Raw genomic sequence first — 23,690 nt, forward strand, 5'->3', positions numbered from 1 at the left:
GCACGTTCACTTCGCTCTCTCTTGCCCGATGTTGCTGCCATTCTAGACGGTGTTTACTCTATGCTACTCACACACACAAAGGGATTTGACGTCAAGTCAATAAGTCTAACAATCTGAGCAAAGAGGGTCTACCCATAATGTAATGGTGAGATTTATCGACGTTTACAGCCTTTATCGCTCTCTGTCCCTGAATGTCGACTTTAGTCACCATCCGCCCTCAACCCTATGCGTTGACAAAAATCGACATCCTCCTTATAAACACTTCAATAATGTCTCCTCTTAATCTCATTTATCATAAACTGAAAAGACTCAGCTGTTTAAATCTTTCTTCATTGTTCATCCCCTGTAGCCCCGGAATCAGCCTAGTTGCTCTTCTCTGGACATTTTCTAGCACTACTATGTTGTTTATGCTATCCTATCTTGCCTACGACTCCTAAATCCTTCTACATAATAAGGGATACATTCAATTGTCAGACCTCCCATTGCATATTCAAACCTTGTTTGGAGTCCACCTGTGGTCAATTTAATTGATTGGACATGACTAGGAAAGGCACACACCTTTCTATAGAAGGTCCCACAGTTGACAAATACCAAGCCATAAGCTAGGACAAATTGCTTGCAGAGCTTAGAGACAGGTTTGTGTCGAGGCACAGATCTGGGGAAGGCTGGAAAAACATTTCTACAGCATTAAAGATTTCCAAGCTCACATTGGTCTTCAAAATTCACAAACTGAATAAGTTTGAAACAACCATGACTCTCCCTAGAGCTGGCTGACCATCCAAATGGAGCAATTGGAGGAGTAGTGCATTGGTAAGAGTCGAGACCAAGAACCTAATGGTCACATTGTCTGAGCTCCAAAGAGCCTGTGTGGAGATGGGAGAAACTTCCAGATGGACAACTACTGCTGCTAAACTCCACTGATCTGTGCTTCATGGCAGAGTGGTAAAACCACAAATCCCGCTTGGAGTTTGCAAAAAGGCACCTAAATGAGCTTGCACACTTTGAGAAACAGGATTCTCTGGTCTGATGAACACAACATTGAGTTGTTTGTCCCAAATTTTAAGTATCAAGTCTGAAGAAAACCAGGTACCACTCATCACCTGCATAGTACCATTCCAACTCAGCATCACAGCATTTCAGCATCATGAACTAAGAGACTTGACAGTGTTAATAGAAATCTGAACGTAACAAAGTACAGAGATATTCTTAATGAAAACCTGCTCCAGATCACTGTGGATCTACCAACTAGGCCAAAGGGTTTCCTTACAACAGGACAGTAACCCTAAGCAGAAAGAAAAGTCGAGTCTTCAAATTAAAAGCTCGATCCCGTGTGAACCTGTTCCATATGCATGCCCTGTTCTGATTTTGTGGAGGTATTATTTTAATAATATTTTAACCAAAAATGCATGGGTTTTGGCCATTGAGAGCGTAAGACTGGTTTACTTGACCTGTGGATTATGAGACACGAGTAACATGAGGTTTGGTCATAGGCATTTTTGTATTGTTTGCTGTATTCTCCATAAACTTTTTCTCTGACCCAAAATTTGTTATATCTGTCCTCCATGAAAACATGAGTTCAAAATTTTTTTTCTAGCCATCACTACAAGCTCCTGTGGGTAAGTAACATACAAATAAAATCGTTTTTGGGTGGAGTATTCCTTTACAGCAAATAACATATCCAAATTAAAGGAAATAGTGGCATGTTATAACAAGAAAATTGAATATTTTCCCAAATATCTCAGGAAAAATAGGAAAGGCTCTACACATATAAATGTATCATAGAACAAAGAAGTAGAAGGTAGCCACTCAAATCAGGCGATTAATAATATTGGTCAGCAATTTCTTCAATTCATTAAAATTTCACAAAGAAAATGATACTTCTTGATTTTTAATTACCACTTACCTAATTGATTCTGTACAAATAGGCTCTGTTTGCAAAGTGCATATTAAGGCAGCTGAACACAAACTGCAATTAGTAACTATTCATTTGTCTACATGACACAAGAGCTGCAAATCCACCATTTCTCACTGTAAGTCCTGTGAAATACACATGGAATTGTTGTTTAAAACAGTGAAAGATTCATCTTCACTTGCTAACTGGAATGACATCTTGCTTTCTCTTTTATTATAAAATTTATTCCCAAAAGTCTAAATAATTTTTCAATTATTTGATCTCAAGGAACATGGAAAAAACTGGATTAATAAAACCCAAACTGAATCATTATGGTTACTCAAATGTACGTGCATTATTAAATATATATTTGATATTGATTATAGCATTCTCAAACCTACCTTATCTAAATCAGGGTTATGGAAAGCTGGGACCTCTGTCAGCAGAAGTGGGCATAACGCATGTAATAGCCCCCGATGGGGCATCACTCAAGCACAGGAGGCTGATTTGGAAAAAAAAGATTCTCCTAACCTTCATATGCAGTGGATTCGGAAAGCATTCAGGCCCCTTCACTTTGCTCACATGTTGTTATGTTGCAGCCTTGTGCTAAAATCATTTCAATTATTTTTTTCTCTCAATACCTAATACCTCAAAATGACAAAGCGAAAACAGGAGTTTAGAAATTTTTGTATATACTTATGCTTATACTTTGCATATAAAATATATCATCATTTCATTCGTCTTCTCCAATGCTAGGGTCAGCAGCCTGACGGTGGATGAGGCTTATTTTCCACAGTCAATGAAATGTTAGTTCCGGCCTGACAGTGGATGTGGCTTTTCAGTGGACGTCTGCAGTGAGACATTGTAAAGTATATGTTATCGTGGCCTACTTGGCTTCATTATAGAGTAACTTTTCTGAACGTTACTGGCATGGGCATTGTAGTGGGGGCAAAAATGGTAATGATTACCCAGGGCCTGGTGGGTGGGGGAGGCACTCAAAGCTTAGAATGAAAAGGACATGTGACAGACATGGAGTGAGAGGAAGGGGTCCACAGAGGCTGCTTATGTATACAGCCTAGAGTTCTGTGCTACATCCCTGATTATAGGCACTAATGAAGGGCAGGATTGAATGTGTACAATGCTAGGCGACACAGTATGTAGGTAAAGTCAAATAATATTACAGCCTCTCACTTTAAATGGCATTGTCCAGGAAGAACTAAAATAATTTACTGGAAATATTTGTGGACTTAAAGCCACAAAGCAGAACTATGAATCATCAGCAAATACATAAATAAATAAATAAACTAGGGGGTTCGCCCCCTGCTAACTTCACTCACCAACACCCCTGACCTGGGCTACACACCAGCATCTCTGCCGCTTGTGTTGTGAAGAGGGGGGCTGAACGCACCCCAAGGAGACGCGGTCGCTCCTCTGAAACCCCCACTTTAACGGTGATACAATGGGAAACAAAGACAGTTTTTTTTTTACTTCCTCTTTGCTCGATCAGCTGCTGCTGCTGCGCCGTATGATCTGCATCTCGCATGGCGCTTCAAACATTTAAAAGCCTGTACAGCAGCTGTGCTACTCTTTGTCTTTTATTTCCGGCCCCAGGTGTGGTTAAATCTCTTGGCACAAACTCTCGAGTTCTTGATATTTTTTAGTTTATAATTTAAAAATGGAATAAGAATCTGAAAATCTAACAACATCACATTAAAGTTCGATAAATTCTAAAAAGAATGATACCAAACATATACAGTATATGTAATTTTTAAAATAAGCCCGACTTAAAGCGTGACATAAAATCGTTGCACAAAATTGTTGCATTTTTAAGCTTAGGATTTTATATATATAGAGTAGATAAAAAAATAAATTAAATAAGTAAATAAATAAATAAAATAATCCCATAGTTCCTAAGCAAAGAAAGGAAAATGTCATTAGAAAAATCCTGCAGGTGCACAACTGACATCAATATACAATGTTTTCAGAAAGTATTTAGATCCTTTCAAGTTTTGACATTTTTTTATGTTTTAGCCTTATGCTAAAATCACTGGATTTATTTTCTCCTACATGAAACAATACAAACAAACACAAACCAAAAACAGGATTTTAGGAATTTTTGCAAATTTGTTAAAAATAAAAAAAACTAAACATTTCCCATTGACACTAGCAGACCCTTTTTTCGGTATCTAGTTGAAGCCCCTTTGGCTGCGGATTCCATCCTGCAGTCTTCTTGGGTCTGACACAAGACGTTTTGCGCATTTGAATTTGTGGATTTTTTTGGATTCTTAAATCCTCGCAATCTCTTTCAGGCCGGATGGAGACTGTCAGTGGACTGCTATTTTCAGGTCATTCCAGGGATGTTCAACTGGATTTAAGTCCAGGCTCTGACTGGGCCACTCAAGGACATTCCCAGATTGTCCCTAACTCACTCCTCTGTTGTCTTTGCCTTGTGCGTAGGGTCATTGTCTTGTTGGAAGGAGAACATTTGAATCAGTCTGAGGTCCAAAGTGGAGCAGATTTCCATTAAGCATATTTCTGTGTGATATAGTGGGCTTGAGGCTCTGAATGAATGGCCAGTGTTTAATAAATAATCCGTTTAGCCGTGTCAGTCTCCGTTGGCACGCTCGCTCAACTGCGGGTAGTTGATGTGGTAATTGGGGCAAGACGCACCTGCACATGAAGGTGTTATCATTCTCAATTGCTTCCTTGACTTCCTGCGGAGCATGATTGAGACACTGCACCCATGCAGAATACTAGTATGGACCAGCACAGGAGATGGGGGGAAAAAAAGAATAAAGAGAGAGGAAGAGGAACAACGAAAGAGGAAAAATGAAAGAGAAAGAAAGGCTTGCAGAATGAGAGTGCAGCATTGGGGCAGAGAAAGACGATGAGCCAGCTGGCTAGAGAAAGAGAGAAGGCAGCGTGGTTAGGGGTCCCGTGACTGAGCGAGGGATCAACACTCTAGGAACAGATCGTACCCACTGATTGTGCTGAAGAGTGTGTGCAACTGAGGGAGCATTCTCTCCAGGGATCTAAGGGACGATTGCGTGGGCATAAAGGATGACGAGAGGACACCCAACTCCAAGTGGTCTTACAGAGGCCGACGGAGTCAGCAAAGACAGGGGTCGAGATTGAGAGGACCCTCGCTGCTGAAGTCTTTTCAGCTGAACGAGCAATAGGGGAGCTGGAAAACTTGGAAGGAGTTGGGCTTGGCTACTATGACATAGTGACTGGTGGTTTTTATTCTCGTTTTAGCCTGGTTTTAAACTTTTGGATTTTTCACTGTTTTTATGGATTATTTATGAACTTGGAGATCTGCACTTTTGGACACAAACTGTTTTGATTTTGTTATTGTTAATAAAAGCACTTTTGCACTTTGTACCATCCCATTGCTTAGCACGTGTTATGTCCCAATCTGTCAACTCATTCAGTTACGTTATTAACCGTGTTGGGTTCAAGAGGCTCCCAAAACTGGAATAGGCAGCATGGAGCTGGACCCGCACCATCACCCTCTGTACTTTGCCCCATCCAGCTTTCCCTTGACCCTGATTAATCTCCAAATCCATGATGCTACCACCACAGTGCTTCACTGTTGGAATGGAATTGTGCAGATATAAATATAAGTGGGGCCTCTAGGCTTGATACTTTCCATTAAGGCTAAACAGTCTTGCTTCTCACAGTCTCAGAGTCCTTTAGGGATACTTGTATGCAAACTCCAAGTGGGCCTTGATGTGCCTTTTACTAAAGAAAGGCCTCTGTAAGGCCACTCTACAAATAAAATAAGCCAAATAAGCCAAGATCAGTGATGTGTTGCAGTGATCGTTGTCCTTCTGGAAGTTTATCTCATCTCCAAGCATGTTATTAGAAGCTCAACCAGAGTGATAATCATTTTCTTGATCACCTCCATTAGAAATGACTCTTTCCCTGAATTGCTTGGTTTGGCTATGCTTTCAGCTCTAGGAAGAGTTGTGGTTGTCTCAAACTTCTTCCATTAAGAATTACGGAGGCCACTTTTGTCTTTAGAACCTCATGGTACAGGAAGTTTTGCAGCCTTCTCCAGATCTGTGGCTCAACACAATCTTGTGTCAGTGGTCTGCAGACAGTTCCTTCACTCTCATGGCTTGGTATTTGCCCAACTATGGAACCTTTTATAGAGAGGTGTGTGACTTTCCTAGTCATGTCTAATGAACCATATTGACCACAGGTGGACTCCAAACAAAGTGCAGAAACATCTCCAAGGTGATCAATTTAATATGATGCCCCTGAGTCAAATGGTTATGTGTCATAGCAGAAGATCTGAATACTTTTATCAATGTGATATTTCTTTTTTTTTTTTTTTTAATAAATGCAAAAATATCATAATCCTGTCCTCGCTTTGTCATTCTGGAGTACTGAGTGTTGCTTAATGAGAGAAAAATGATTTTATCATAAAGCTGCAACACAACAAAATGTAAAAAGGTGAAGGGGCCTGAAAACTTTCTGAATGCACTGCATAATGTTCAATGTGTATTTAAAAGTATTATATATGTAAACAAACACTATTTGAATTTTTATGATTGACTGTTCAGAAACCTTATGACTCTGTAGACGGAAACTGAACCTGAATCTACTGGTATGAATGTCATTGGCTCCCCACTGTATGGCAGAGGAAAAGAGAAAGAGAGGCAGCACTGCAGGATGGCTGGGGTCTTTTCATAATCTTGTTTGTTTATCTGCGCCAGCCATTGTCATGCTGCATTTGTCCTGAACAGAAGACAGCTAGGTGACAGAAATGTTCTGTGCCACATTCACCACACTCTGCCATGCTTTATGATCTTGAGCCAAACAGGTGCCACACTAGGATGTGATGCAGCCAGTGAGTATGGTTTCCTTTGTGCACCTATAGGCGAGTGTCTGAAAATGCTGCAATCTAGTGTACTGGCAGAACATATGACCTATCCATTCATTTGGCTTCCATTCTTTGAAAGGAACAGGCCACTCTAGATGGATTGCTAGTCCATTGAGACCATCATTTATAATATATAATAATGTTAAAATGAATCTGGTGTATTAATGCTCACACTGTAAAGCTTGCAAGTGTAATGTCCCGTGCCTGCAGCCATGGACACTGTGCAGCCATGGACACTGACCTTTACCAGGGCATCAGTAGTCATAAACCCCAGTGGAACAGGGCAAGTGAGGAGACAGGCAAGAATCTTTATTGAAAAAGGTGCAGACGTTTTTTAAGCAAAGAATTAAATTGGCCAAAAGTGCAGCAATGCATTCAATAGATTATTCAATCAATAAGTTCATAAAAATGTGCTTTTAAACAAAACAGTGTCCTCAAGTGCTCCTTAAATCTCTCTAATATAAAAAAAAAAAATCTTGCGACGATATGAGACTTTTTTCCTGCGATGAGACGTGATCTTTGGTAGAGAGATCTTTCGAAGAGAGACCGAGAGACACTTTCACGTCACGAGAGATGGACAAGTCACGTCATACATACAACCTTTGGAAGCAAGTCCCATGATGCACATGCAGAGGAGGTTAAAGATAATTGAAGTAGGAAAATTTGAAAGTCTCAAAAAATTGAGAGTAAAGATCGCATTAGCGCAAACAAATGGAAAATATTACTTGGTGAAATAACGGAACAGCGAAAAGAGATTGCATAGTGTTTGAGGATGTCTGGGGGACAAGAGAGACAAGGAAGTGAGACAAAAGAACATCTGCTGTACAGGCTTTTAAATGTTGAAAGCGCCGTGTGAGATGCAGATCACGCGGCACGGCAGCAGCAGCAAGCCAGCAGCTGATTGAGCAAAGAGGAGGTAAAAAAAACTATTCGTTTCCCATTGTATCAGCATTTAAGAGGGGGTTTCAGAGGAGCATCCGTATCTCCTTTGGGTGCGTTCAGCCCCCCTCTTCACAATGGCACGTAGCGCTGGTGGGGGGAAGGGGTTGGCAAGAAAAGCAAGAAGGGGGCAAAGCCCCTTAGTAAATAAATAAATAAATAGATTTAAAATCTCTGCAAAGTTCAACAAGTTGTCAAGAGGTATGTTCTTTGGGTTCTTTTCTCTCTGCCACCCACATTAAGATATTAGAAGTCTCCAGAATATAGCTTGCCAACACCTTGCCCAAACTGTCACCTCCACCAGTAGTCGCAGTTCCTGAGCTGCCACCTTAGATGATCTCCGCAGGTCACCCTGGCACCTTGCCATTCATAACAGATGCCACCACACTTTGGATCCTATCTCTCTCTGTCTCATTTGCTCCCTTAAATAGCTCTGCAGACTCAATGACAGCCATGACACAGAATCTCTAAAACAGCCCTCAGTTCTCCTCCCTGAAATTAGTCAACAGGCCTAATTCTGACCAATACTGTCCCCTCTCTCTACCACAGATACCTCTCTGATAAGCGGTCACTTCTCTCTCCAACCTAATTGCAAAATGTCTCTCTCTACCAGCACCAACCCATCTTCTTTTGTTAGTCTTGTCTCCAGCCGGTGCCCATCAATTACCATGCCACCACTTAACTGATACTCACTATTAATCTTTATATTAAACAAGCATATGCACTCACGTGCAAATCTCTCAACAGCATGAGTTAAGCTATCAAGCTGTGCATAAAATCAATTAAAACCACTAAATAAATTAATTAAATAAAACATACTCCCCAGACTTGTCTTACCACACCAAACAAATAAACGTAATGGTTGAGCTATTTAAAATGTCATAGTGGGGTGAGGTCATATCTAATATACTGTCCACTGCATTGGTTTCCATATTTCAAGAAGGACACAACACAACAGTAAAACATCTATAAAAGAAGCTCCTATTCTAATTTCCGGGCTTGATGCATATGAGCCAAATGTTAAAACTGAAGGATTTGATTTGTTTCTGGCCAAGAAGAAACATGATTTCAGTGTTTCAAATTGTTAAGACACTTTTTACAATGCTGAGCAAGGCCCTTAATAAATCCAGATTTTAAATGTCCTAACTAATCTCCATCCTGAAAAGAAACATTCTGTCGGCAAAGAACAATTTTATTTGGAGAGAAGACTCCTGAAAACAGGTCTTTAATAGGAGACGACACGACAAAGTAAAACAAGTGCCACCCTGTTCACAGTGAAGAAAAAGAAATTGGGAAAAAGTTTGTAATCCATCCATCCATTATCCAACCCGCTATATTCTAACTACAGGGTCACGGGGGTCTGCTGGAGCCAATCCCAGTCAACATAGGACGCAGGGAAGGAAACAAACCCCAGGTAGGGCGCCAGCCCACCGCAAAAGTTTGTAATAGCATATCAAAAATAATTACAATTAATTTTAAATCAGTAGGGAAAAAGAGAAATAAGATAACCATAGCATGCAAAGCACAGGAACAGGATTTGCAGATGCTTGAGAAAAGCCACTAACCAAACTGTCCTCCCTTTTTATTTGCTCTGCCCCTTCTATTATTACTGTTACTTAGCAACAGACACTCATTGGAAAAGCTGGGGCAAATGGAGGGACCAATGCCTGATTGGGAATAATTAAGATTGATGCTAGCTCATCCTTACTTAAGATTACTTTATTTAAGAAGAAGATTGGACGCAGATGGAACATGGCTACAAGTAAACTTTGCACAAGCACTATAAAACAATAAGCACAGGAAAAATGATGATGGTACGGCATATCTCGTGATAGACCCATTTATTAGCCAGTTGGCTTAAAAATGACAGCTGGAAAAAAAACAATAATTTAATTAGACAAATGAAACATTCGTTCGTCTTCCAAATAACAGCATCTTCTGGTTGCTGTGTCATTTTGTATTAGGAGGACCAGAAAGAGAGGAGAGGAGAAAGAGGTGGGGGTCTTACTTCAGGGCCCGTTCTCCCTGGCTGAGGGCAAAAAGGAAGATGAATAAGTCAGTTACTTACAAAAAATTTTCCCTAGTGTTATCCTAAAAACTGCTCCATTTAGAGTCATTCTAAACCTGCACAGTTAACGACGCATTACATGACTAGGTACTGGCCCACAGTAAATTCTCATTATATGTGAATTCTGTTCCTGTTGATTTGTAGATTATTCACTTCTGTAAAGGTGTAACCATTTCATAAAATCCACAGTCTATTTGTATGTGTTTGCAGCCAAGTGAAGTAGAATACAATTCTGAGAGGCCTATTGGCCAGCAGTGACATGAGCTCCACCACGAGAAGCTGTGGTCTTGTTCTTGCAGCTTCTGTTGTAATAACATGTCTCCATGTTCTATTAAGATTCCACATGTTCTCTGCATTTAACTCTGTTTTTAAGATAAATGTATCATATTTCAACAACGGTAGGAGTGGAAGTAGTAGAAAGGTAGTGCTAATGAAAGTGTTTTGTCAACTGCTTCAAAGCACAAATGCATTGTGATGAGCTTAGTTGATTCGGTACACAAAATTATGTGTTTATGGCAAAAGTGCATAGTGAATTGAGTCAACCGGAACCTAACCCCATTTTCTCCACAGGATCAATGCTTTACTGTCCATAGAGTTCAGCGTTCTGCTGTTTTATCAGGAATGTAACTATGTACTATGTTGGATTGAATAGTCTGTTTGCGTCCAAACCTTCCTTATATTCAAAAAAGCCACATTTCCAGTGATTCACATCCTTAGGATAAATGGGAGGACTCGTCTATATTTCCTAAGTGTTATAAAAACATCAAATCTGGAAAGTCAGTATAATTATCAAAGCACAAAGTAGGGGGAATCACATGGTGCTTCACTCTAATGAATGGCTAGAGTTTGAGCTCTGTCCTTCTGCAACAAACAAAACCCATTATTTACATTTTTGTTCCATCCTATTTGTAATATTTCATGGGTAAAGTGCAAAGTGCAACTTACTGTCAACAAGAATAAATGTCATCTTCTGTTGGGAGACCCCATTCTGCAGCTTTCAAATTAGCAAAGAAGCAGTAGCATCCATCATCAGAATCCAGTGACAACACAGACACTTACTGAGACTCAATGAAAAAATCTTCTTGCACATTCCACAACGCTGAATATTACAATGTGCACCAACTTTAATGTGATTAATGTGCCAAGCTGAAGCCTATTAACGAAAAGCGGGCAAAAATGAATAGTGATGTTCAAGCTCTACAATCCACCATATCCTATCACAACACAGAGTTGCCAACTTGGAAATTAAAGCGTGTTGGTCAAGAGGACTTGAAGAGACAACTTAAGAATAGTAGGCCTTAAGGAGGGTGCAAAGAAGAACAATTCTTTATCTTTTCTTGCAAGATTATGGCCCAAGTCACCCTCGGATCTGTCAAACTTTGCCCTCTAGATCATACAGGCTTATTGTGTGTGTGCTCGCCATGCTAATTCAGCCAGTCTTCAGCCTCTTATCATTAAAATTCTCAGGTTTTTGGACTACCAACAAATGTCGTGTTGTGTTCAAAATATTACTTTTGAAGGATCTCAGATTGCTTTTTTCCTTGATTTCACTATCTTTACTGCTTTGTACAGGAAGGCCATGGCACCAGTTGCTCAAAAAGCATGTTCCGCAGCACTCTATCCATACTTACCGCATCCTGCTAAATTCGACTCATCTTCAGAGGAGTTTACTGCTTAACTGACACCTTCTCACTCTGAAGGTCTCTTTATGTATCTTGAATTGGTCACCATATTGATATAATTCTGCACATTGTTATTCCACTTCATGCTTAAGTTACAGCATAGAATTCCATCCATCAGGTTATTGACTTCTGTTGTCTTGAATCCATTTAGGAGCCATCTGCTAATATTCTTTATACATGTTGATATGAAGTATGTATTTTTTTGGAGATCTTTTGCATTGTCTACCTGTTAGATGGATGTCATGCTTAACAAATAACAAAACAAACCAATCACTATGATTTAATGATGCTTCCGGCACCGCATCCAAGTGGCAGCCTTTCCAGCAGCTCCGTATATGACTTTATCTTTTTATCTTTATTTTTCTCTATTTCACTGATCACTTCTACCGCTTACTTTTATGTGGAATTGCTCCCTGGACACTTTTTACTATTTTTACTACTTGACATGGATTTTTACACTCAAGTAGTCAGCTTAAAGCACTGAGAAGAAATGCTCATGCCGGTGTGGTTCCTTATTTACCTGACGAGGTAAGAAGACGATATCGGGGCAGCCGAGCCGGCGCAAAGATAAAAGATAAGATAAAAATGGCGTTATAAACCGTCGGTGCCTTCTGTGAACCTGGGAAATGTTAACTCACTACCAAATAAGATCGACAAACTGGCTGTGCTGGTGAAAAATGTCAGAACCTACAGAGAATGCAGCTTGCTGTGTTTTAGTGAAACATGGCTAACGTCTACCATCCCAGATGCTAACGTGGAGCTACCCGGGTTTAGCACAGTTAGAGCGGACAGAGACGCAAGTACCTGTGGAAAGAAGAAAGGAGGAGGACTCGCTCTCTATGTCAATACAAAGTGGTGCAACTCAGGACATGTAAACGTTAAAATCTCCAATTGCTGCAGGGACATCGAACTGTTGGCCGTAAGTCTGCGTCCCTATTACTTGCCCAGAGAGTTTGGACACGTGATTGCTGTTATTGTTTACATCCCCTCAAGCTTAACGCTGAGATGGCGAAGTGACATCATCCATACCGCAGTTGCTAAGTTACAAACGCAGCACCCTGAGGCACTTGTGCTAATCGCTGGAGACTTTAACCATGTAACGCTGGACAAAACATTACCTGCCTTCTCCCAGTATGTGGATTGTAACACCCGGGGAAACAGGACTATCGACCTACTGTATGCAAATGTTAAAGACGCATACAGCGCCACCCCGCTGCCTGCGCTTGGGAAAGCAGATCATAACCTGGTTCTGCTTCAGCCTCAATACAAAGAGTGAGGGCGCTACCTACAACTACACGCTCATTCAGGAAGTGGTCCCCTGAGGCAGAGCAGGCTCTGAGAGACTGCTTTGGAACTACAGACTGGGATATATTGCTTGGGTCACATAGTGAGAACATTGAAGAGGCTGTTGACTGCACAACTTATTACATCAACTTCTGTATGGACATTGTAGTTCCTGTAAGAACAGTACGCTGCCATGCTAACAACAAGCCATGGGTTACAAGTGACATCAAAGGCCTTTTGAACCAGAAGAAAAGGGCTTTTAAAGGTGGTGATCAGCATGAGCTCAAGCGCGTGCAGAAGGAACTCCGAGTCCAGCTCAGGGCGGCGAAAGAGCAGTACAGGAGAAAGCTGGAGCAGAAGTTGCAGAACAACAGCATGAAGGAAGTGTGGGGTGGGATGGGATGAAGATTATCACTGGCTGCAGCTTGAAGCGGGGTGCCGCCATCGAGACAGATGTGGAGAGAGCAAACCAAATGAACAACTTCTTTAATAGGTTTGATCACCCTAACCCACTCTCACATCGGAGTACTGCATCCTCCAACCATCCTTCTGCTGATACCAGCATAGGTGAGACATCCCCACCCACAATTACAGCAGCCCATGTGAGCAGAGAGCTGAAAAGACTTTGTGCCAGCAAAGCAGCGGGTCCAGATGGTGTATCGCCACGACTGCTGGAGGCCTGTGCGTTGGAACTGGGAAGTCCTCTACAGCGCATCTTCAACCTGAGCCTGGAACAGGAGAGAGTCCCAAGGCTTTGGAAAACATCTTGTATCACCCCTGTCCCAAAGGTATCACGTCCTAGTGAGCTGAATGACTTCCGGCCTGTTGCTCTGACGTCACATCTGATGAAGACCATGGAGCGGCTGCTGCTTCACCACCTGAGGCCACAGGTCCGCCACGCCCTCGACCCTCTGCAGTTCGCATACCAGGAGAGGGTGGGAGTGGAGGATGCTATCATCTATATGCTACACCAATCCCTCTCCCACCTGGACAGAGGCAGTGGTGCTGTAAGAATTATGTTTTTGGACTTCTCTAGCGCCTTCAACACCATCCAACCTCTGCTCCTTAGAGACAAGCTGACTGAGATGGGAGTAGACTCACACCTGGTGGCATGGATTGTGGACTATCTTACAGACAGACCTCAATATGTGCGTCTTGGGAACTGCAGGTCTGACATTGTGTTCAGCAATACAGGGGTGCCGCAGTGGACTGTACTTTCTCAAGTCCTGTTCAATCTATATACATCAGACTTCCAATATGACTCGGAGTCCTGTCACGTGCAAATGTTCGCTGATGACACTGCTATTGTGGGCTGCATCAGGAGTGGGCAGGAGGAGGAGTATAGGAAGCTAATCAAAGACTTTGTTAAATGGTGCGACTCAAACCACTTACACCTTAACACCAGCAAGACCAAGGAGCTGGTGGTTGTTTTTAGGAGGCCCAGGCCCCTCATGGACCCTGTGATCATCAGAGGTGACTGTGTGCAGAGGGTGCAGACCTATAAATATCTGGGAGTGCAGCTGGATGACAAATTGGACTGGACTGCCAATACTGATGTATGTAAGAAAGGTCAGAGCAGGCTATACTTTCTGAGAAGGTTGGCATCCTTCAACATCTGCAGTAAGATGCTGCAGATGTTCTACCAGACGGTTGTGGCGAGTGCCCTCTTCTATGCGGTGGTGTGCTGGGGTGGCAGCATAAAGATGAAAGATGCCTCACGCCTGGACAAACTTGTTAAGAAGGCAGGCTCTATTGTAAGATTAAAGTTGGACAGTTTAACATCTGTGGCAGAGCGACGGGCATTAAGCAAACTCCTGTCAATTATGAAGAATCCACTGCATCCACTGAACAGTGTTATCTCCAGGCAGAGGAGTAGCTTTAGTGACAGACTTTTGTCACTGTCCTGCTCCACTGACAGACTGAGGAGATCGTTCCTCCCCCACACTATGCGTCTCTTCAATTCCACCCGGGGGAGTAAATGCTAAAATTACTCAGTTATTGTCTTATTGTATTTTTTTTCATTTTTATTACTATTTAATTTAATATTGTTTCTTTGTATCAGTATACTGCTGTTGGACTATGTGAATTTCCCCTTGGGATTAATAAAGTATCTATCTATCTATCTATCTATCTATCTATCTATCTATCTATCTATCTATCTATCTATCTATCTATCTAATGTGAAATCGAGAGAAGAGTCAAAATCTAAAATAAGATCAAAACCTGAGATCAAAAATACTAGCGACCAAAGCCAACATGCAAGACAAAATTCATAGTCAGAAAAAGGGCAAAAGATGTTCAAAAACAAGAGCATCAAGAAAGAATATTTAGTTATTACTTGGATACAGAGCCCTCTGTTCTTCTGTATCTATATGCTTTCCCTTAGCCATATGATTCATAGCTATGGACTGGGTTATCATTTTTATTCAGATAATACTCAACTCTGTTTCAATGTTAAAAGTGAAACTTTATCACAGCTTTCTCAGCTCACAACTTGCCTCAGTGAAATTAAAACCTGGATGGAGTAGAACTCTTTAAAATTAAACTGCAATAAAACTGAACTGCTGCAATTTGGCACTAAAGTACAACTTAAGAACATGAGCTCCTTCTCAGTCACTCTTGACGGTGAGCTCATCAGACCTTCTTCTAATGGAAGAAATCTTGGTGTCATTTTTGATTCCTCCCTTTCTTATTCCATCCACATAAACTACATTAGGAAACTTTATTACTTCCACCTGTGTAACATATCCCATGTTTGCTCATTCCTTTCCTTGTCTAATGCTGAGTAACTTGTCCCTGCTTTTATCACATAACGCAACAATTATTATAACTTCCTACTGGCAGGTGCTGCTCCTAATTTGCTCTCACAGCTCCAGTTGATTCAAAACTCTTCCTCAAGAATCCTAACACGGACCAGCAACAGCGAGCACATCACACCAATCCAGCATGGCTCCCTGAGTCTTATAGGTTTGAATATAAAGTTCTACTAATAATCTACAAAGCGTTAAATGGCCTTGCACTGAGCTACATCAGTGGCCTTCTCCATCACTAGGCTCCTGTTCGCCCAATAAGGTCCTCTGATTCTGTCCATCTTGTTTTGTTTCACACTAACCTGCACTCTTTGGGTGACAGCAGGGCCTTCAGCTGTATAGCGTCCAAACTTTGAAAAATGAGATCAGCTGACTCCATTCATTCTTTTACAAAACAACTTAAATCTTGTTTGTTCAGGAAGGCATTTAACTGAACCTGACATTCTGACGCTCCTTTCAGTTTTCCTCTCTGTCCAGATGCTGAGTATAATTTGTGTGTGTGTTATATTATAAACTAGCAAAATACCCGCGCTTCGCAGCGGCAAAATACTGCTTTTAAATTTTTATTAAGAAGAAAAGTAAACCTTTTTAAACTGAGGGAAAATATACCAATAATTATTTGTTAAGGATCTCTTTTGTATACCACGTTGTCAGTTCAGCACTCCGGTTGTAATATGACCAAGCTATGCGCTGAGCTTACGTATAGTTGGCCATGTGAAACGCAATCTTGCCTCAAATCAATGGCAACCTTTTGTAGGGTCTGTCCCTGAGACTTATTAATTGTCATCGTGAAGCAGAGCCTTACTGGAAATTGGAGGCATTTGAATTGAAATGGGAGATCAGAGAGTATAACGGGGATGCTAGGAATAAAAACTCTCTCCCCTGAGCAACTGACAGTAAAAAAGTTGCCTCAATTAGGTTCTTTTGTGGACATGTGACCTGAAGTCTTGTGCCGTTACAAAGTTTCGGTGGCTGTAAGTTTTTCAGTAACTTTATTGGTGTCCCAACCTTCAAAATTAGATTATGCTCAGGAGTGCCTGGAGGATTCAGAGTGTGAAGAAACTCTAGCGACAGCGTGTCTATTAACTTGTGGATTTTTCTGCATTTGGCGGCAGCGTCACAAAGCTGTTTCCGCAAGACCACATCAGCTGCGGAGCTGAGCTTGGGGCAAAATGAAGTGAATGAAATGACGTGAATGGGAGGGGAGATGATGACGTGACTCCCCCACTCTTCATCCCTCCACAAACACAGTCTCTAGGCATGCCAAACGCCATCAGCAGCGTGTCTATGAACTTAATTTAAAGTTAAGCTTTACACCTTGCTTTCCTATTCATTTGCATAAGCACAGTCCCTCACCAGCAATTTTAACTCCGTTACAGCAATTTTAACTCTGTTACAAAGTGATCAAAAGTCTCATTTATACCCTACGTCTTCTCATTAAACTTGTATCTTGCGAATATTGTATTCGCCTTAGGCATGACAAACGCCAGCGGCAGCGTATCTATAAACTTAATTTAAACTTAAGCTTTACACCTTGCTTTCCTATTGATATGTCCTCAAAGGCTTGTTCAGCTTCAGAGGGTTGTTCCTCTCTTACTGCATCAATAAACAGCTCATCTTCCTCTTTATCTGAGACATCACACACTGCATGCATGGGTTTACCTTTCCCAGTCCTGCAAACTATAGCGAATTGGTTCAATTTACCACATTTTTTACACTGTCTTCCTTTAGCTGGACATTGACTTTTTCCACGGTGTGCTTTGTTTCCCTTGTTGCTGCACTTATGAATATGCTTGTATACGTTACTCGCTTCATATTCTTTTGCTGCTTTTTCAATTGTGTAATGCGTTTTTTGTTCAGTGCTCTTTGGAGCTCTTGCTTGTTGTCTGCGTACTGCGTTCACAGTCAGTTCACGTGAGCCGCTCGGAGTACATGCATCGAAGGTTCTCAGCTGTGCTTGTGCTTTCTTGTGCGATCTTGCGATTTCCACGGCTTTATTTAATGTTAGCTAAGACACGGCACTTAAAAGTTTCTCTCGCACTTTCGCTGAGTTTGTGCCAAACACTAGTCTATCCCTGACCATCTCATCTTCGTTTGTATAAGCACAGTCCTTCACCCGCAAATATTTAGCAGCAGCGTGTCTATTGGATTGCTGCTGATGGACAGCCTTATATGGGTAGGCAGTTAATTACGTGGGAGGCATGGCGATGAGGGACGCAACTCCACCTCACACGGCGACCGAGCTGCAGGCTATGGCCCTATATATGTACGTAAGTAGGTTCCAGTTATGACCGTTACGCGCAGAATTTCGAAATTAAACCTGCCTAAAGTTTGTAAGTAAGCTGTAAGGAATGAGCCTGCCATATTTCAGCCTTCTACCTACATGGGAAGCTGGAGAATTAGTGACGAGTGAGTCAGTGAGTGAGTGAGTGAGTGAGTGAGTCAGTCAGTCAGTCAGTCAGTCAGTCAGTCAGGGCTTTGCCTTTTATTAGTATAGATGATGATATTTGCTAGGCTTTTTTTTTTAGTATTGAATTTAGTATTTTACTCTGGCTTATTATCTTTTATTCTATTTCATGTTTTTGTATATCCAGGAGCTATCTGTTTTAGTGTTCTATTTAGGAAACCTCTGTATCCAATGTTACATTTACCTGCTGTTTATTTATGAGACTCTGTGAAGCGCTTGAGCATGAGAACGGCATTACATGAATAAAATGTATTATTGTTATTATTTAAAAAGAACTTTGAGGAGCACTTTTATTTTGCCTTTTCATGATGCACAGTTCAAGTTCTCACAGAACACACCTGTACCAGCACTGACACTGTCCTAACATTGGGAGCTCAGAATAGTACCACCAATAAATAAATAGAGTGGTGACTGAAACAGAACAAATAAATATATGCAAACATAACTAAGCCAATAGGCAAAAACAGATTTAGTCACCACAATTCTTGGGGAAGAAAACCAAAACAGGGCCCACTAGAATTCTCCTACTAAACTAACAAATACAGAGGATCCCGATAATGAGTTTTGTTAGGGGTGAGTATATCTTTTTTTTTTTTTTTTTTTTTTTATTTTATTAATTTTATTACAATCAATACATAGCAATCAATTTTACAAAAAAAAAAAAAAGAATTATGCTAAGAACAGATCGATCCCCACCCTTGAGAGAGAGAGCAAGCCAAACGGTGTAAAATTTAAGGCTTTTAAAAATACCTAAATCAACAAATTCTCTGTGCTTTATAAATCATTTCAAAATATTACTGATTAGATCCTGCCATGTTTTGAAAAAAGTCTGCACAGATCCTCTAACTGAGTATTTGATTTTTTCCAATTTTAAATAATATAACACATCAGTTTCCCACTGACTTAAAGAGGAGAGTTTGGGTTCTTCCAGTTTATCAGAATAAGTCTGCGTGCCAACAGTGTAGTGAATGCAATCACAATTTGTTTGTCTTTCTCCACTTTAAGACCCTCTGGAAGAACCCCAAACACAGCTGTTAATGGGTTAGGAGGGATTGTGAGTCCAAGACTGTCTGAGAGGTAATTAAAAATTTTTGTCCAGAATAATGTTAATTTGGAGCAGGCCCAGAACATGTGACCTAGTGAGGCTGGGGCTTTTGCAGCGTTCACAGGTTGGATCATGCCCTGGAAACATTTTGAGAGTTTTAGTCGAGACAGATGTGCTCGATATATAATTTTGAGTTGTATAATTGTATGCTTTGCATATGGAGCTTGAGTGAATTCTCTGCATTGCTACTTTCCACTCCTTTTCTGATATATTAATTGAGAGGTCATTTTCCCAGTGTCCTCTTGGATCTTTGAAAGGAAGGGATTGTAAAAGGATTTTATATATTGTAGAGATGGAGTCTAACTCCTTGAAATTGAGCAATAAATTTTCCAGCGTGGATGAGGGTGCAAGATGAGGAAAATCTGGAAGGTTCTGTTTAACAAAGTTCCTGATTTGAAGATAGTGAAAGAAATTTGTAGCTGGAATGTTAAATTTGGAATGTAATTGTTCATAGGATGCAAAGACGTTGTCTATATAAAGATCTCTAAGCAAGTTAATTCCAAATTTTTCCAGATATTAAAACTGCATATGTTTGTGAGGGTTGAAAGAGGTGGTTCTTTTGCAGGGTGCCACAGAAAGAAGCTTCTCCGTCTTAAAATGCTTTCTACATTGGTTCCAGATTCTAAGTGAGTGGAGCACAATTGGGTTATTAGTGTATTGCCGATAACGTGTGTTTATTGGAGCACAAAGCAAGGAATACAAAGAAGTACTGCAGGATTTTACTTCTATTGCGGTCCATGCCTGTGTATGTTCTTCTATTTGTGTCCAGGTTCTTATCGACTGTATATTTGCGCCCAGTAATAAAACTGGAAGTTAGGTAGAGCCATGCCGCCTTCTGCCTTTTGTCTTTGTAGGTCGCTCTTTTGATGCGTGGATGTTTAGAATTCCAAATAAATGAGGTTATTGTTGAATCTAATTGCTTAAAGAACGATTTATTAATGTATATTGGTATGTTTTGAAATAAAAAGGAGCTTAGGAAGAATATTCATCTTAACAGTGTTAATTCTTCCAGCTAGTGTGAGATGAAGGGTTGACCATCTATGCAAGTCTTGTTTAATTTTTTCCATGCAGACGACGAAATTTTGTTGATAAAGAGCTTTATGTTTACTTGTGATGTTTACCCGAGGTATTTAAACTGTTCTGCAATGATAAAAGGAAGGGTGTCTAATCTAATATTATATGCTTGCGAATTCACCGGAAAGAGTACACTTTTATTCAGATTAATTCTGAGACCAGAGAGCTTTTGAAATTCTGTGAGTGCTGCTAAGACTGCAGGCACAGAATTTTCTGGGTCCGATATATACAGTACCATGTCATCTGCATATAATGAGATTTTCTGTTCCAGTCCTTCTCTGCTAATCCCCTTTATCTGATCAGTATTTCGACAATGTATTGCCAGTGGTTCAATGGCAATTGCAAACAGCAGTGGTGACAAAGGGCATCCTTGTCTTGTGCCACGTTCTAGTTTAAAGTAGTCTGAGCAAATGTTATTGATGCAAACTGAAGCTTCTGGGTTAGTATACAGTAATTTAATCCATGCACAAATGTTCGGGCCAAACCCAAACTTCTCCAAAATAGTAAAACGGTATTTCCATTCAATCATGTCGAATGCTTTTTCTGCATCCAATGATAATAATATTTCTGGGGTGTTTGATTTAGTTGGTGAGTATATTACATTAAACAGGCGTCGAAGATTTGAAGATAAGTGTCGGCCCCTAATAAATCCAGTTTGGTCTTGTGATATTACTGAGGGAGCACTTTCTCCATCCTTCTAGCTATGATTTTAGAGAGTATTTTAACGTCGTTATTCAGAAGTGAAATTGGTCTGTATGATGCACATTGTAATAAGTCCTTATTTTGTTTTGGAAGACAGTGATTAGTGCTTGGCGAAAGGTTTGTGGAAGAGATTGGTTATCTCTTTCTGTAAATGTTGCTAATAGGAGGGAGCTAGCTGAGCGGAGAATTTCTTGTAAAACTCTGCAGGGTAGCCATCAGGGCCTGCTGCTTTTCCACCTTGGAGTGACTTTATAGCATCCAGTAATTCTGATAATGACAGAGGTTTATCGAGCTCCTCCACACTAATAGCGTCAATTTGTGGTATCTGTAATTTATCCAGAAATGCATTAGATTGTATATTGTCTTCTTTAAACTCAGTAGTATATAGGGATTTATAGTAGTCTCTAAAAGTGTACATTATATTTTTGTGTTCGATGATTTTATCTCCATTCGTGTTAGTAATTACGAGATTGCGTATGCATACATCTTGCTTGTGAATTTGTTGCGCTAAAAGCTTATTAGCTTTCTCTCCATGTTCATAATAATGATGTCTGGATTTGTAAATTAGTTGTTCGGTTTCTTTAGTTGTCAAGAGGTTTAATTCTGAATGTAGAGCCTGCCTCCTCTTATGTAGAGTCTCGCTTGGTAGTCTGGCATGTTCTTCATCTATTTTAGTAATTTCGCTTTTTATCTCTGCTACTTTCTTCGCGGATTTATTTCTGTGGGAAAGATATGAGATAATCTGTCCTCTTAAGAAGGCCTTAAGAGTTTCCCAGAGTATTCCTGCAGAGATCTCAGGGGATGTATTTGTCTCTAGAAAGAATTCAATTTGTTTGGATATAAATTCAGTACAATTCTCGTCAGCTAATAGAAGCGGATTGAGACGCCATCTGCGGGTGAGTGTATGGGGCTTAGTAATTTCAGCTCCAAGATCATCGGAGCATGGTCTGAAATAACAATAGCATCGTATTTACAAGATTTAATCTTAGGCAAGAAGTTATTATCTATAAAGAAGTAATCAATCCTTGAGTAGCAATGATGTACTGGTGAGTAGAAAGAATATGTTCTTGAATTTGGGTTTAAAACCTCCAGGGATCTGATAAGTTGTGATCAGTTATAAACTTTGTAATTATCTTTGCGGTGTTAGTTGCGTTCCCCTGTGGAGGAAGTCTTATCTAAAAGTGGATTTAGAACACAATTAAAGTCCCCAGCCATTATAAGTTTATGAGTGTTCAGATTGGGAATGGATGCAAATAAATTTTGTATAAATTCCTTATCATCAACATTAGGTGCATAAACATTTATCAAAATCATTTTACAGTTAGATAAGTCTCCCATGACCATCACATATCTCCCTTCAGGATCCAATACTACATCTGATGCTACAAATGGTACTGTTCTATGTATGAGAATTCCCACCCCTCTAGTTTTCTTTGTAAAACTAGAATGGAACATTTGGCCAGTCCAGTCTTTTGCAGCCGGAACTGATCCTTACTTAGTAAGTGGGTTTCCTGTAAAAATACTATTTTAGCATTTAGACCTGTTAGGTGAGAAAGTACTTTCTTTCTCTTTAATTCGTGATTCAGGCCTTTAACATTCCAGCTTACGAAGTTAACTGTCCCATCATGGAGACACTGATTCTGAGTTTTGGTGTCATATTATAGTCTTAACTGGAAGTGAAATAGTTTAGGTCTTAATTTCCTATTCCCCCAAGAGTTGTTGCCATGCAGCTTATTATTACGTTGATAGTTATAATTATAAAGATTGAGATGATAGATTAGATATAGATCAAGCCTGCTCTCTTTCTCTTCCCCTTAACCCCCACCCTCCCTTTTTGCCTCCCCAGGTGAGGCTAAAACCCACTTCATGCAGTCCCAGTCCTCTGACATACCCAGAGACAGAGCACGTCCAAAGCACATCAAGCCCCCATGCAGTGGCGCTTTAAGGTTAAAAGATAGAGATATCTGTTACCAATATAGTCTTTAAAAGAGGAAAAAGAAAAAAAAAAAAAGAATTTTGCACTTAATATATATACATATATATATACACACATATACATACATATATATATATATATATATATACACACATACATATACATATAATCTTCATCAATTTTAGTGCATTAAGATGATATCCCCAGATAATAAACCCAGGTGATGGTGTTAAAGATGTGTCCAAAACAAGCATAACAAGTCTTAATGCAGTAATAGCAATAACAGCAAACCAAGGGTATGATATTGAACAGTCTCATTTAGGGTACACATGAAATAATTAGAAAAGAAAAAAAAGAGGAGGAAAACGTAATTAAGCACAATAAAACATAAACATTTAGCCCTAGTAATACTAAGTAATGATAAGTAATAAGTAAGTAATAATAATATAAGAATATGAGAATATATGCTGATAAAAACCCGTATTTTAAAACAAATAGATCAGACAGTAGATTATTAATCCTAGCTTTATCATTTACCGCCATGACTCACAATTATGTATCAGAATAGTCCCGGATCAGCTTTCTTAACTCATTTTCTGCCTCCTCCTTGCTAGCGAAAACATAGAAATGACCCTGCCATTCCACTTTCAGTTTTGCGGATACAGGAGGCCGTATTTGACATTGGCTTGCCGTAGCAGCTGTTTAATATTATAGAAGGCGGCGTTTGATAGCTGTTGCTGGAGAGAAGTCAGGGAAGACGAATGTGGCAATCTTCATATATAATATCTTCCTTTTTTTCCTGAGGAGTTCCATCACCTCTAACTTAAATGATAATCGTTCAAAA

This window comes from Polypterus senegalus, chromosome 14, assembly GCF_016835505.1.
Source record: "Polypterus senegalus isolate Bchr_013 chromosome 14, ASM1683550v1, whole genome shotgun sequence".
In the NCBI taxonomy this organism is placed as follows: Eukaryota; Metazoa; Chordata; class Cladistia; order Polypteriformes; family Polypteridae; genus Polypterus; species Polypterus senegalus.